This window comes from Patagioenas fasciata, chromosome 2, assembly GCF_037038585.1.
Source record: "Patagioenas fasciata isolate bPatFas1 chromosome 2, bPatFas1.hap1, whole genome shotgun sequence".
NCBI classification, from domain to species: Eukaryota; Metazoa; Chordata; class Aves; order Columbiformes; family Columbidae; genus Patagioenas; species Patagioenas fasciata.
This window is the reverse complement of record NC_092521.1, coordinates 113,365,939-113,380,025: the sequence shown is the minus strand read 5'-3', so window position 1 is coordinate 113,380,025 and position 14,087 is coordinate 113,365,939. Positions and strand designations below refer to the sequence as shown.

General features: G+C 37.9%; 1 protein-coding gene across 5 annotated transcripts in view; it reads right to left on the bottom strand.

Moving 5' to 3' along the window:
• POU6F2 (POU class 6 homeobox 2) overlaps nucleotides 1-14,087 on the bottom strand; it is a 308,579-nt gene that overhangs the window by 31,304 nt on the left and 263,188 nt on the right. The window lies entirely within an intron of this gene.

Below are 14,087 nucleotides of genomic sequence, written 5' to 3'. Positions count from 1 at the left end.
CTCCTTTCAGGTAGTTGTAGACAGAGATAAGGTCTCCCCTCAGACTCCTTTTCTCCAGGCTGAACAGCCCCAGTGCCCTCAAGATGACCACCTATGACTCCCATGCAATTTCAAGGAGGAACAAAGAGAAACTGGTGCCTTTCAGAACATGGCTTATTAAGATACATTCATAAAAATGCAGTTGCTTTGGGATGAGAACTAAGTAGTACAACACATCAGGAGGGCTGCTGTTAGATAAAACATTTTAGCTAACATTTCTGGGACAAATACTAGCAGAAAGAGACACTTGTGACATCTCAGATTTGAGAATACAGTGATTTCCTTAAATGTGAATGTGCATGTAAAACTAATATTAGGATGAAATGTCAAATAGATACTGAAAGAAAGCTTGTCAGTCAATAAGCTGCTTGACTGAAGAAAGTTACTCTGTTGGAAAACTCCTTTTATATGTAGAGCATTGGAAACAAACTTTGATGTAACTTTTGAATAAAACCAAATTAAGATAGAGTCATAGGATTATTGCAACATGAAGAGTGAAAAAAAAAAAAAAAAAAAACCACCAAACCAAAAACCCAAAACACCTCTCTATTTCCTTCACCACTCTGACTTTATCACAGCTCCCCAAAAACATCTGTCCCATTGTAAGGCTTCCAGTCTTCCCTCTCCAGAAGCCCTGCTTCTTCCTCTTTATCCCTAACATCCACCACACTGCATGTCTCTTTGGTCTTTCTCCAGTATTACCACAGTTGCCCTGTGTCCATTATCACATAAATGGACTACTAGTGTAGATCTACCTTGTTGCTGAGAAATAGGGTGGATTATGAGTTGTCCCTCTTTTTGCTCAGTAGGGATAGGAAAAGGGTAGTTTTCCTCAGTTTATCTGTTGATTCTCCTTAATAATCTTGTAAAATCTCTGATAAATTTTGTTGAAATTGGTCAGCTGTTTCAAAACCTTTGGGTAGGTATGGAGAGATAGATGGATGGATGGATGGATGGATGGATGGACGGACGGATGAGGGAAAGAAGGATAGACAGCACTAGCCATAAGATTTGTTTCCTCGACAAAACAGTCTAAAGTGTTTCTAAAGAAACTTAAAGGCAAATTTGTCTCCAAAGCAAATATACACTATTCCTACTGATTTAAACTATTAGTTTATATTATACCAATGGGAAATGTACAATACAGTGTAAAATTAGCTCTAAAATGATTGTTTAGTGAAAATATCAGTGGCTTCGTGGACAGACAAATAAATTTCTGAGAGTGCAAAACTAGAGAAACAGCCCCGAATCTCTTGCTAAAGATATAAAAAGGATACATGTATGAACTGGGTTGTGAGGAATAGCAGGGATCTGTGAAAACCTCTGCATATCTAAATCACCAGAGGTGATACACGACAACCCCAGAAAATCCATTCTCAAGAAAGCATCATCCAGTGATCTCCAACTAACCCAGGCATAGCTGGAGGGGCGAGAGGCTCTCAACAGAGAATCACCCTCTTCCTTCTCTTATTAAGCCAAGACATCACTCAATGACAGTGTCCTAATGAGCAACTGGTCCTTCAGATGTCACAGCCCGATGGTTCATCATCAATTTGCCAAACTTGCCCAGTCAGAAGAAGTTTAGATGGGAAGACCAGAAAGCCATACAGAAAAGCAGGAGAGCTCTCCTGTGAGAGGACCTGATAGAATTCAAGCCCACCTACTCAGCTGTCTTGTAAGAGCTGCATATATCAAAACTGTTCAAAACACTGTAAAGATATCGTTTAAGTTCTTAATGCACTTCTAAAAGGTAGACAGATCGATACAGATTATTACCCCCATTTTACAGAGCATGGAAGTGAAGCATATTCCGGCAGAGGTTGTGATTTGGAGCATTAGCCTTCTAGGCTGGAATTGCCTTTGAGTTTCTCTCTGCAGACCAGCAATACTTTTATATTTTTTAAGGTGTCCCTAGCTGAACTGCAACAGCTTTACAGTTCATGTGAGAAGATGGCTCTTCACTGGAGAGGGAGGCATTTATCTATATCATTATCAGATTTCAGAATATTTTCTAAAATCTAACTTTCTGTGTGAAATAAATACAACTTTCATGCAGTGCAACATGTAAATTTGTCCCAGTTTTTGACGACCTAAAATATTCATGGTTCACAAATATATTATTTTGCTTTTACCATATGTCACCAAACACAAGGAATAACCCTTCTAAATTTTATCAGCAGAAACACAGCAAGGGCCTCTCCTTCCTTTGCCATGTCAGTAAAGGACATGACCTTGGAGTGTCATTACTCCAATATAACGTTAACTATCAAGGTCCTAATCCCAGCAAAGCAAAAAATGCTGCGCTGGTGTTATCAGTAATAGAAATGTTTGCATTCACATTTAAAATGCATTTCTTGGACTGCAGTTGGACATTTTATAGAATGACAGTGCTGAAGTGGACAGTTTGTAAGGTCATAAGCAGAAGGCTATCTATATGTATTAATGTGTGTCACACACCGTTCTGTACATGGCGTGCTGTACATGCACACAGCCAGAAACAGTGCAGGGGAAACATACAGCTGGGAGAGGTGTTCCAGAAGGACAAAAGAACAAATGCCCTCGGGGTTTTGCTATAGGAGCCAAGGGTAAATCTGAATGTGAAAGAGTTTTCCTACTTCATGAAACTTACCAAGATTTCAATTTTGTTTTTATTTTTTTCCCATTTTATACCAAAATAAAGTAAAATCCTGTCTGGTTAAAAGCAACACATCCACCTGTCTCTAGTTAACAGGGCTACTGTTACAGCATGCACTTTTGATATGACTGAAGCCAGACTCAAGTTACCGCTTCTCCAAGTACTCTTTCCCAAATATCCTCACAGATCCCTGATTCACACTGCTTGACTCTGTATGAATAAGTAAAATATTCCCTAGGGTGGACTACTGAAACTGGATCCTCTCCTCAAACCTTGTGTCACTGTCCTGATGCTGGGACAGATCACTCTTCCTCTAATTTTTGTGAGAAAGTCCATCCTTGGCCTTGCCAATCTGTCCCGTTAAAGTATGGAAAAAGCTGGCACTTTATGAAGACAATTTAAATTTCTGGAAGAAATGAGATCACGCCACGGCCTTGAAACACCGGCGTGCCACAGTACAGACTAATTGCCAGTGATTTCCCGGGTGGGGAAGCATTGCTCCTTTCTAGCAACTGCTATTATTTCAGATTATATTTAAGGACAATGCAGGAAAAGCTTATGTTAGGGACTTATCCCACCAGATACTTAAAGAATCACACAACCACAGAAAGGTTTGAGTTGGAAGGGACCTCTTAAAGATCATCTAGTCCAACCTTCCTGCCATGGGCAGGGAGATCTTTTGCTACACCAAGTTGCTCAAAGCCCCGTCCAACCTGACCTAAAACACTTCCAGGGATGGGGCATCCATAGCTTCTCTGAGACCCAGCAAAAGAGGCTTTTTACTCTGTCAGTGTTTAGACTCAAATTCATAAACGATCCCACCTGTCAAACATGTTATTGAGAAAACAAACACATACCTAAAAGTCTTGATTTAGAAAAGTCTTAATTTAGAAAAGTCTATAATTTAGAAAAGTTTGTTTGTTTTTACACTATGCACGTGACTTTCATGATTCCTCTTATAACTCATACAACTGAAATCAAGCACTAAGCCTTCACAGGGGAGCTGCAAAACAGGTGGTGTATGCAAAACAACAAACAGATGGTTCTCAAAGTCCAAGAGTTAATGCAAGGGACCCCCTTTTCAATGCCCCATAACCTCTATGGAAGTGAGGCACAGTAATCTGCATAGCACTGTTGATTAAATAAAATACACTTGCTTGTATCTGTCTGAGGTGTAGGATGCAGAGATAGGCACAAAATGTAGTGCAGATGTGACACTGGAAATGCTACTGAGATATTTAATGTAAAATCAGATCTCAGCTTTTTTTTTACAGAGCCTGGGCTTTGGGCCACCTCTAATTAAAACACCATGACTGTAACTCTGGACCTATTCAAGTGACAGACATCTGCCAGAAGCCTTGGTGGAATCAGATTTTCACCACAGTTATTCAGTAAGATTCTTTCACTTTTGTTTATGGATTGATAGATACATCAATTGCATCCTGAGATGCTCAGAGAGCAGGTTTTACGGATATTAATTTAGTATTTTAGGCTTCCAAATGTTAATTAAATGTTCAGAATCAATTATTTGTTTCTAACTGTAAAGGAAATTCAGGTTGATCATGAGAAGCATCTGAATACTCTCCACTGATTAATCTCTTAGTGTCATTTTAGCATCCTAGGATTTCAGGATATTTAAGATCAGGCCTCTCAAATCTTACAACCTGAATCTGCCATTTCCAAGACAACTTCCATGATTAAGTGTTATTCACATGAAACAAAGCTGCAAGGCTCGGCTTGCACATGAAGTTAATTTGTTGATCTGCTCCTACACACCATCTGTGGGCTCAGTGATCTTTGCCTATGTAGTCCTGCAAACTGCAAATTCATCTGCACCGAAAGAATTATCACACAATTACAATGATGGCAAAATCCCAAGGAATGGAGATGACCATGGAGGGGAAAAAAATCCCAAATCCTCAGCATACCAACAAATATCTGTAGAGTGTTACACCCTACAGCAGGGTAATGTCCTAGCACAGATACACTGAAGTGCTTGGTCATTTATTGTACCATTACACACGTTAGTCCATTGCCTTGCTCAGTAAAGGTTTCTTCTTAAAAATGAAATAAAAACAAATAAAACCATCTGATCCCTTTAAAAGGATCCCTTAAACACCTGATCCTTAAGAAAGAATAACATAAAAAGAATGCATTTCTATCTTTTCTTGACTGACAACACATCTTCACATTTAATTGCTTTTGTGGATTACTTGGCTGTAACTCACAGGCTGAAACCGTGGGCAGAAGCTGAGTGACTGCTCAGAACTTCTGGGGATAAACATCTAAATGTAGCCCCATTTACACTGTAGATCTCAATCTAGACTTTGCGTAACTGTAGAGAGGACTAATTGCTCAGCATTCCAAGCAGTGGGTCTTTCCCTGTGGCTTCCAATAAACCACAGTGTTTTGATATTAGTTGAAGTTACTATGATACTCTAAAATGAAGCATGCAACAGTTTTTTAGGTTCTTCTCCCTCTCCCCTCATTGGAAGCAGGGGTGCTACCTTGCTTCCCTGCTTTCCTAGCACAACCAGAAAAACATTACAAACTGCAGCCAAATGGATGGTGCAACAACTTTGTTTCTGCTGTGAAAAGGCTAAGTAAAATCAAAGACTGACTATACTAGGTTGCGTAGTCATACATTGGAGTCTGACACGAGTAGTACCATTTGATCAAAAAATGTCTGTAACTATGAAAAGGAAACGTTCAGTTTTTCAGTAGTATCATCAAAATGAATGTATCTCTGATTTTGTCAATGTTGCAGCCCTTTAAATACTGAAGGTTAATTATGCAGCTTTGAAAAACGGAAGAACAATATAAAAATAAAATGGTAATCCAGGGAAAAAGTAAAAGGAGCAACAGAAAAGTTGTTCAGTAAATGAGGCAAACCACCATACACACATAAGCTAATTTAACATCTCAAACTGTGAACAGAATGCATGAAAGTCTTACTCTTTTGTAGTGAGCCAAAAAATCACTGTTTGAGTGAACGTTTTCTGATTTAAATATGCATCACTTGCCTTCATTTTCTAGTTCTGAGAATTTAATCTGAAATGAAAGCTCACTTTCACTTCTGTTGTACGACGCTAGTATGTTTAAACTATTTTCTCCAGTTTTACAGGGCCAAAAGCAAGTTTAACCCCAGCGGTCATACCACCTACGGTACATAGGACAGTATTTATGGTTTGCTTCATTTTCTACAGTTTTACAAATTTGGCTTCAGAAGCTGCTTCTGTTCACAGATATGTTCCTTCTTGTATGGCCACTGTATCAGCATGAGTTACTTTGAGGAGATAATCTAAGGAGAAAATAACTGAGGAAAAAACAGAATAATGAAAATCTGTACAGTATTTTTTAGCCCCTGTGCAGCTGCCCCTTTTTAAATCACACACATATATATATATAAATTGTAAACACATAGACACATATTTTTATTTATATATAGATATGATTATCTACCAATATAAATAAACCCAGCCATTTATACATGGTGCAAAATCATTATACTGTATATACTACCAACCTACACAGTGAAAAATTGGAAGCATGAGTACAAGCTCCATTTTCAGATTACTTCTGAAAGAAATGCTACTCTATCTAGTTCTTTAGAACAGCGACAATACAATTGTTGAACCTCAAGGCAGGATGAGGCGAAGGCTGCCTATGTCTTTCAAAGTGTTAATTTATGCAAAGCCTGCAGATTTCCTTTGCCACATTATATTGCCTGATAAGAACTCAAAAAACTGTCACACCAAAATGCTATCATGAGAACAAGGCATCAAACAGTGATACTAGAAACAAGTACCTATGAAACTGTATTTCTGAGTCACCGTTTCATGCAAGGAATTATAATTTTCAAGGTTAAGTGTTGTTCATCTATCATACAATGTATTGGATCATATATTGTTTGTAAGCATCATAACATTGAGTCTGACATTCTGTCTGACTTTCTCGGTGTTTTAGATTTTAGAAAATCATGTTTATATACTAACATCAAACTGTACAAGACGTTATTTGTCATCACTGTAGAAATTATGTGGTGAAATTTTTCTCAGGCAAATACTGTTATGTTTTCTTAGCAGGGGCATGTAGACAGTCATAAAAAAGGATGTCTCTTTTATCAAACATCCCAAATAAAACAACATAAAATTTTCTTATTAGAAAAATCTGAAGTTATATAAGTACAAAATTAAAGATTAAAAATTATGTTGCGCATTTGCTAAATTGTTCTTTCTAAGCAATTTACTTATCAGACTTAGTTCTCTTTTCAAATCACCCTTGGAGGTAACAGTTGCCTGAGTTGAGCAAAGCAACTGTTGGTTTTAATTAGATCTACATGTCCCGAGCATTTCTGAAAATCAGCTAGATAGATTCTTATGAAAGTGTTCATTATTTAAAAATATTTGATGGATGACATGCATAAAATATTTTAGTAATATTTTTGTTCGTTATGACAACAGTTCTATGATGTTTTATTATGACAAACCAGCCAATACTATCATAGAAATTGTTATGACAAAACAGTAATAATTTCTAATACTCTTTGATGATCACAAAAAGAAGTCACAACTTACTGTTTTTAGCACTTCACTGCTTGTCTCCCAGACCACAAACAGCTTTCATGATTGTTGTGCACATTGTTTTATGGTGTATACCTGCAAATCCACTTTTGTACGTGTGTGGGGTTTTTGTTTGTTTTTTCTTTCTGTAAACGCTCTTGAGAACAAAAAGTAATGGTATTCATTTTCTCAGGAATTAAATACAAAGCAACTGAGCCACCAGCATGAATTTCTAGATTTAATTACAATGAAAGCATTTTGATAAATATTCATTCACCTTTACTTTCTTTTCACGCAGGCTGAGATTTTCATAGTTGCCTACGGAGGTATCATCGTTACTTTGGCTTCTCTGGAGATTTCAATCTCAACTAAGTATCAGGCTTCTCAGAGACAAGTAATTCCTGCTCTGAAATAAAATTTCTCAGCCTTCGCAAGCTTTGTATTGTTGTGGTGAAGAAAGCATATGTGCTACATCTGAAGACCCTACCATTACTTTGTGTCTTTAGGTTACAAACCGCTTAGAACAAGGATTGTTCTTTTGGGCATTAGCATAACATAAATATTTACTGCTACTTCTCGCTCATAGCATAAAGATAGGACTTGCTTTCAGCCATATCAAAATCTGACACACTGGACATACAGTAAAAGAATCATAGAATCATTTTGGTTGGAAAAGACCCTTAAGATCATCAAGTCCAACCATAACCTGACTCTGGCACTAAACCATGTCCCTAAGAACCTCATCTAAACACCTTTTAAACACCTCCAGGGATGGTGATTCCAGCACTTCCGTGATCGGCCTGTTCCAATGCCTGACAACCCTCTCCATGAAGAAATGTTTCCTAATATTCAATCTAAACCTCCCCTGGTGCATCTTGAAGCCATTTCCTCTTATTACTTGGGAGAAGAGACCAACACCCTCCATGCTACAACCTCCTTTCAGGTAGTTGTAGACAGCGATAAGGTCTCCCCTCAGCCTCCTTTTCTCCAGGCCAAAAGAAAATGTAGGTATCCCGACACTTTGCAATACATGTCACACTGCGCAATTCAAGACTAGCTTGGGAAACAAATTGTCCTTTCTCAGCAAGCCTAATTAGGCCAAGCCCAATGCATGCCGATGTGATTGTTTCCATGCTATGGCGACATTATCAGTTTGTTTCGAATTAGCTTTGCTACTTGGTGTTGTATTGCACCGTACCGGCCTACCATGGAGATGCTATCCAGGGGTCAGGAGTGAGAGTGAGGCAGGATTTAGTAACTGCTCTTTGATCCTGGGTTTTTAAAATAGTCAGTGTCTGTATCTGGATGAGCAGGAAAGTTTTTGGTGATCTATTTTTATTTCTTTCTCTTGGTTACTCTTTCAACTTGTTTTGCACAGACAAGAAGCTCGACTAAGACATGTTCTTATGCGCCTTCAGTAGGCAGTCACTACTTTATCTCGTGATGCCATCCCTGAGAAAGTTATTCCATCAGAAGTAGTATGGTATTGCTAATACATGTTAAATTTGGAATCCTCAAAGAGTTATTTTTCTTTTTAATTTTCATTGATGAAATTTCCTGTGAAAACAGAAGCGTACTCTGGACAAATGACTTTGAAGGCTTAATGATGTTTTATTATAGCCTTGACTTGTCTCTTTAGAATACCAATGTATGTTCTCTTGGACATTTGTCCATGATAAATTGGACTGAAATCATTAACCATCAAATAATCTTCAGATGCAATCTTTAGGACCACAGTTCTTTAATTAGATTACAGGTCAAAGAATTTATAGGCCATCAATATATTCTTGAATAATCTACTCTCATCTTCTCACTATCAAATTACATACACTATATAAAATATTTATCAGAGATCAACAGATTTCTCAGTCTGTAGCTCTTAAAGGTGAAATTAGTTGGGCATGTTAAATGCCATCATTTCAGATTTAGCTAAAAGTCACTATAAGAAGGCTGATATTTTGGTCGATCAGCAGCAATATTACTCAACATTGTTGCTATACAATCATATTTCTCCAAATAATATTATAAATCTTGAGCTTCCTGCCCAGATCCAATGACTATGGATGACACAGTATCTCTCTGTCAACCTATCACTTCACCATTGCACCAGTGCAATAAGACACTATATTAAATATGAAGTCATGCCCTACTTCAGCTGATATTTCTACAATTGTAGATGTTCTGGACTTCAGTTAAATAAAAGATAAAACTGTTGATCTTATAAATTAAGAGTTGCAATGTTTAATGTGATAGTCTGCAAAAGCTCGAGGCAAGGATGACGTGAATAACTGCAAACCTTTGCACTTGGCCACACAAATGTACTACACAAAAACTTCCAAATTTTATAGTGCATGCACTTCTTCAACAAGTGATTTTTGGACTACCGAGAATGCACCACAATGCTAACCACCAGTACAGATTTGGCAGAACAAACCATTCTGCATTACTTCCCTACTGTGGATCTTCACTATGGAAACCAATATTCCAGCCTATGAAGTGGAATTTCTTTGTAATGCAGCACAATTATGTGGACATTCAGGAGAAGGGGAAATTCATTTCACTGAAAGGAGGTGGGAAAATGTAGATGGGCCATATACAAGTTCTTGGATGAAATAATGGTCATGATTGCAAGATTCTAGATCTGATTCTCCTGGAAAAAATTCCTTCCCAAGATCACATCTAATTTTCCTTTGTCATACAATCATCAGAAAGACAGTGGCCTGTTCTCCTCAGTACCAATGCCTCCTTGAAATTTTGCCACCCAAATATAAGCCAGACTTTGTCCGTCTTACCTTGTGAAATTTGGTATGGCTGCTGGTTCAGGGGGCTGCTCTGCCAATCAGTTCACCTTTGGAAAGTCACTAAAATTCCAGTCCTCCATTCAATCATCTGTAATATGTTTGTATAAATACTACTTATCTCCCTGGCAGTACTCCTATGAGCTTTAAGTATTTTTTATAAGGCTGACTTAGAGTGATCAAGAAAAAAAAAAAAAACCCAACATATAAAGGTAGAGGTTTTTATGTCAATGGTGGTTGTCTCACTGAAGGTACCCTGAGCTGGTTCCTTGAATGTTAGTAGTGGGAGCATATGTTTCGCTGCTTGAAAGTGCAATGGCTAAAGCATCTCACATTATCAAATGCATCATTAATCCATTTCACCTGAGATGACAGAAGGAAAGTGAAGGAAGGTATTGTGCTCACATCCTCACAGCTTGACTTAAACTTCTACTCTGGTTATAATAGTAAGTTCTGTAATACAGATACTTAATACATGTGATGGTATCTACCACAAATGACTGGTCCTAGCATCTCTCTCAAGGCAAAACATTCTTCTGATGCAATGGCACTTAACTCAGGAGGCAGCTGTCCCTGAATTTGGAGATGAACATTTAGCATTCAGTCACTGCTTCTTTTCCATTGGCCAAAATACATTTGTTTGTGGTAGGTCTTATATAGATTTGAGTCTCTCACAGGGCTATCAATTCATTTTTGCAGACTCAAGATCTTCCTAACTAAACAAATACACCAAAAATGACAGTCATATCTAACTAAAGTATTCTCAAATTTGAGGAAGACATAGCAAGAGACTGTGTTTTATGAACCTGTGAGAAGAACATGCAGTTTAATTATCAATTTCATTCAGAACTGGTCCATAAGTTTGCTTAAGTAGAAGCAGCAGTGGACCTGAGGTAATCCCATCTCCAGCATCTACATTGCTACTGTACTGAATCAACATGCTTCTGAAACACGGGCATACTGAAATTTCTCTTTATGTATTTTGATATGAATTCAAAACACTTCATCTTTCTCTTTTGCTGGCAGCAAAGCCCAGATCTTTGAGGCCAGTTTTGTGGAAGGTGGAGAATCACAGACACTTTGAACACTTTCTATCCTTGCATGGTGTCTCTTTTATCAGTCCTAAAAAGATCTGTTTTTTATGGTGACCTGCAGAGAACCAAAGGTGAGGAGCTCCTTCACCTTCTTGACTCTAGAGGAGGGGGATGATAAGGGCAGAGATCAGCGGTTTCCAGGATCTCTTCTCCATTTGTGTATTTGTCACTTACATTTTAAGTTACTTTGGGCAGGCCATAGGTTTTTTCCATGCTAGAACCAGGTCTTCGTACAGTATTACATTTATGATTATGCTGGTGCTGCAGACAATAAATAGCAACAATCCTATTTGTAAAAAAAATAAAATGTATATTATGTAATATTCTCATAATTCCTCTCAGTTAAGGTAACTGAAGACTGTGATGCATTCTACCAACACTTGCAAGTGGGCTAATAGTGCTCTGCTTTCTGGTAAATTTTACTGGAATTACAGATTCCTGAGGGAAGAACTAAGGGGGTGCTACTTTACCTTCATTAGCACTGAAAAACTCCCAATACAAAAGCAAAATACATTAAGCTCATTTTTATGCACTGTGGAGAATGTTTAAGAACATGGCTACAAGCTGGGGTAAAAAAAATGAAATTATAATGCTAAAAGAGACCCTTATGCTTACAGTTTATTTTAAATATTTCCCTATAGCTACTGTTTTGCACAACTTACCCTTACCCTTCCAACTGTGGCAGTGGGGTTAGCAGTGGACCTCAATGAATTGCACTAAAAACCAGATCCTTCCCAAGTGCAGAGAACATCTTTCACAGTAACAGCTACAGCCCTTCTCTTGCTACCCCAGATGTTCCTCTCCATGAGCATCCAAAGCACTTCCCCAGCTCAGCTGTGCCAGTCCATACTTGGCCAGGTTCCACCTCTTTTTCCTGGTATGTAACACCTTAATGCGGAAACGGTACAAATGAAGCGAGAAGGCTCCTTATGGAGTGAGGGGCTAAGGAACCAGAGAACCTTAACCTTTAGTATATGGGAATTTAAAACTATTAGTAAGGACAGTCAGATGGTGCTTCCTTCATTCAAACTTTGCCTTACTTTGAGTAGTCTCCCCAGTATCAACCCATGAAGCAACATACTAGTTAATAAACTACAAATGGTGGAACCTTCTATAAGGAAAACAAAACTGATATGAAAGGGGAAAACAGCAACTGTAGTGTGTGATTTAGTTTTAAGTATTGTTAAAATGAATATTGTACTTACAACTGCCCTTGTAACACATTTTTTAAAAAAACAACAAAGTCTCAATAATATGAACCCTCCATAAAGCACTTCTTATTAAATCTTGCAGCAATAGTGGAGAAGAATCCCTGGTGTATGTGAATTACAGCAGAAGAGGATGAGTGAAGTGCAAATGCCACAGTATAATTTGTATATGGAACATTTTAATTGTGGGTAATGGCAGATTTTCAATTTTATAAGTCAAGGAATTGTGCTCATTTCTGAGACAGAACTGAATATATTAACTGCCCTTGAAACAGTATCAATATTTCTTCCTGCACAGAGCACGGCACAGTAAAATGCATTAAAAGATGAAAGCTCTTTGATGCTTTTGAATGCTTAAAGATAGCAGAACAGTGCCAATAAGTTTCAAGGAAGAGGCTAGACAGAAAAGAAATATTATTAGTTGCCAAGATAGCACAATATCCCCAAATAGTGACACTGAGTGTACTAAGGACTACAAAAATATTTATTCTTCATAGTTCTACCCCACTGATTTTCTCAGGCCACAATGGGTTCCTTTTCCCCCTTCTTCATTCAGGCGAAGTCATTAGCATGCAAACATATTTGATCTTGACACACACAATAGCTGTATCTTTTTAGCCCTCAATATTAGGGAGAGCAAATTGTCCTGGATTATATCACAGTGTAGATGTCACAAGTCAGGAGCAGACTGAAAGACTGGTATCCCAGAAGTCATCTACAAGAGCCATTGAGTTTCACTCAATGGTCTACTGGTTCTGCTGCACTCAATGGTGCTGTGGTTCTGCTGCCAATCACCAGGTAATATTTTCTAGGAAGATTTAATCTCTGGGCTTCTCATTCACTGATAATCATGCCAATTATCTCTGGACTCCATTTTAGTTTGGAGCTACGCTTGCATAATATTGTCAGGCCTTGTTCTGATTTGACTTCTGATGAAACTCAGAAGTAAATCTACTGACCTGAACGCAATGGCCTCTGGGACTTGAACAAGGCACAGGCTGATGTTTGGGTCTAGCTGCAGCCTGTAGTCCTTTTTAAATTATGAATGGTCTCAGGCTAACCTGTACCCTGCACAGCCAAGATCTGGTTCTGACTGGTTATCTCAGGCCTTGGTTTCAGCTGGAGCTAGAAAAATGTAGGGACTCGTGCCCTTTTTCCCATCTGTACAGAAGCCATTCTGCCCAACGGAGCAGCCCCATGCAAACCAAGCAGATAACTTGTGGGTAGTTCTGGAAAGAAACTGGGGAATTAGGTTGTTTTATTTAAAAATGGAACTTAAGTTAAACTGAAAATTAAATAAGAATCTGAAAAATCTGTTCTGGGTAGACTGAGCCATTCTGATCAAAATGGAAATATTTCATATTCCTTTGAACCTTTCTAAACTTGAAAAAAAAATCCCACTAAATTTTCAAAAGAACATGTAAAAATGAGACATTTAAATCTTATGCAGACACTGTACTTCGAATTTTTACTGAACAAAATTTGTCAAAATGACATATTTTATATTTTGATTAAATGACATTTTTCCATCAGAAGTCAGCAATGAAAAAAAATGCCATTTGGTTTTGCTGACAATGCTGAAGGAATTTACATTAAATGACTGATAAATGAGATTGTAAAACATACTTATACCTCATTCTTCAACACAGATTCCAATGCAACACTAGAATCCTGAGGGATGCTTCTGGATACATAATAGATTTCCTTCTCTAGAGCCCACCGCATTCATTGCTGATAAGGTCTCCAAGAGC